Raw genomic sequence first — 3,039 nt, forward strand, 5'->3', positions numbered from 1 at the left:
ACAGGCTTGCTGGTTGGTTTCACCTGAAGTCGGTGGACCATGACCTCAGGGTCAATTCCTGGCACGTCCGCGGGCGACCAGGCGAAGACGTCGGCATTATCCCGCAGGAAGCTGACGAGGCGATCCCTCTCATGGGCGCCGAGGCCGGAGCCGACCTGCACGGTTAGCTCGGAAAAATTTTCTCGTAGTGGGATTTGAATAAGGAGCTCACCGGGCTCTACTTGCTTCTTCCAGGGGGTGTCCCTCGCATCGAGGGTTTCTATGGGGAGTGAAGGACGCGTCGGGCGGTCTGGCGCCTCAGCTGGTTGTTTCACTGTGTGGGCCGCCATGTAGCATTGCTTGGCGACCAGTTGGTCTCCGCGGACCTCGCCTACTCCTTGGTCGGTGGGGAACCGCATGAGTAAATGGCGAGTTGAAACCACGGCTCGAAGGGTGTTTAACCCTGGGCGCCCAAGGATGGCGTTGTAGACCGAGGGCAGACGGACCACCAGGAAGTCCATCCTCACAGTGCTCTCCCGGGGGGCGAGGCCAACTGTGACAAGGAAGCTAGCCTCACCTTCAACCGAGACCGCATCTCCGGTAAACCCGACTAGCGGGGCACTGATTCTCCGGAGATGTCCTTCTGTCAACCCCATTTTTTGGTAGGCGTGGTAGTATAAAATGTTGGCTGAACTTCCATTGTCAACTAGGACACGCTTTACATCAAACCTATTTACAATCATTGAGATGACCACAGCGTCATCGTGAGGGGTCTCGACCCCTTCTAAGTCCTCGTCCGAGAACGAGATGACTTCATCGGTACGTGGGCGCTTCGGGGGTGTTCCCTGGGCGGCCGTTCCTGCCGAGGCCCGCCCGATCATGTTGATGGTGCCGGCGATGGGCCTGTTGTCGCCTGGATTTTTGGTTGGTGCGACATTCTCCGCCGGCCTTCTTTCCTCAGGTCGATTCCTCACGAACCTGTTGAGTACTCCCCGTCGGATGAGCGCTTCTATCTCGTCCCGGAGTTGGAAGCAGTCCTCCGTGTCGTGCCCATGGTCTCGGTGGAAGCGGCAATACTTCCTGGTATTTCGGGGAAATCCCGTGTCTCGCATAGGAGGCGGGGGTCGGAAGAAGTCCCGACCCTCAATTTCCATCAGGATCTCGGCCGGGGAGCATTAACGGGTGTATAGTTCTCGTACCTCGCCTGGTACATCCGGGGCCGTGGTGGAGACCCTCGAACGAGGAGGTGTCCTCTGCTGAGGTCGCCCCTGCTGACGGGGCGGACTCCTCAGTCTGGGGAGATTTTTCTCTCTGCGGGGCGACCGGCTCCTTTGTCGGCCGCGTTCCTCGCGGCGTTTCTTCTGTTTCTTCGAGGCGGGCTCAATTGCTCCCCGCCTGGAGGCGACTGCCTCCTCGGCCTTGGCGTACTTCCGGGCTCGGGCCAGCATTTCGGTGAAGTCGGCCGGGAAGCTCTTCTCGATGGAGAAGAGGAATCGGTAAGAGCGAACCCCAGTCTTCAAAGCCGACATGGCTATCGACTGGTCTAGCTCGCGAACCTCCCATGTGGCGGCGGTAAAGCGGTCCAGGTACTCTTTGAGGGACTCCCCCTCCTTCTGCTTGATGTCCAGGAGGGAGTCTGATGTCCGTCGCTGGCGCCGGCTGGCAGCAAAGTTGGTGGCGAACTGCCTGCCGAGCTGCTCAAAAGAGGACACCGTGTTCGGCTTCAGTCCAGAAAACCAAAGCCGGGCGGTCCCTCGGAGGGTTGCTGGGAAGGCCTTGCAGAGTATGGCCTCCGAGGACCCTTGTAGGGCCATGAGGGCCCGATAACTCTCCAGGTGGTCAAGGGGGTCGGTGATTCCGCTGTAGGGCTCCACCTGAGGCATTTTGAACCTCGCGGGAACCGGCTCGTCCTCGATCTGGCGGGAGAAGGGGGACTTGGTAGTGAACTCAATGTCCCCTTCCTGTCTTGCCTTCTTGCTGTGGAGTGCCGCGATCTGGCGCTCCAGATGCTCAACTTTTCGGTCAAGCTCCCCCACCCGTGGGATTGTCGCTGTGGTTTGCGCCAGCCCACGGCGGTCCGGGGCTGACTCCGCCTCAGAGAGTTGGGGTCTCCGGTCGAAACCTTCTCCCGGTGACTCTCTCTGGGGAGAAGCTCGTTCTTCATTGTTGGCTCTGGAGGAGCCATGCAAATTTTGGCTGGGGAGAACCGGGCCGTTGGGGAGACACTCCGGCGGGGCCTGGGCCTGCGGGGGAAGTGAGGGTAAAGCCTCCTCGCGCCGTAGACCTTGAACGACGGCGGCCAGGGCCTGGACTTGCTGCACCAGGGCGTTAAACTATTCCGGCTGGACCTGAGGAACTGGATCAGCTGGAGTTGGAGAATTCTGGACGGAGTGTCCAGGACTTTGCGGGGGACGCCGGGAGATGTTAGAGGCTCCCTTACTTCTCAACTTCATGACTGCTACTCGGTCCCTTCCTCTAGCGCCAACTGTTGCTGGAAATTGGACCCGGGGGCAATCTTCGGTCGAAGAGAGGGAGCGGATGTGAGTCCTCACGGCGGGGCGGTGGTCCGTCGGCGGGCGGCGTCCTCTGTCTGGGTGCCTGCACACGAACCGGTGGCCGGATTTTCCGGCGCCGGCCCTCCGACGGTCAAGTCAGTGAGGGGGGGCAAATAGTATGGAGAAGGAAGATAAACAGTGAATTTTTGGGGGTACCAATGTCCCTCCCCCCTTGAGAGGCCAAGGCTCCCTTTTATATGCGGGGGTCGGTTTACCTGTGATGTAACAGGGAGAGGCCGTAGTATGGCTCGGCATGTTGTTCAGGTCGGTGCTCGGTCAGGCGAATCATTGCACTGATGTTGGCGGTATGGCCGAGATCAGAGACTTATCATAGTCGACTAGACCCTGCTGGGTCGATTTGCCGTGGAGAGCTGGGGATCCGTAGATGTCAGGAGCCACGCGCATTTATTATGGAGTAAGCCGGAGATCCGCATTAATGGTGGAGTAAGCCGGAGATCCGCATTAATGGTGGAGTAAGCCGGAGATCCGCATTTATTGTTGAGTG

The sequence above is a fragment of the Phoenix dactylifera genome, unplaced genomic scaffold (assembly GCF_009389715.1).
Source record: "Phoenix dactylifera cultivar Barhee BC4 unplaced genomic scaffold, palm_55x_up_171113_PBpolish2nd_filt_p 001603F, whole genome shotgun sequence".
Taxonomy (NCBI): Eukaryota; Viridiplantae; Streptophyta; class Magnoliopsida; order Arecales; family Arecaceae; genus Phoenix; species Phoenix dactylifera.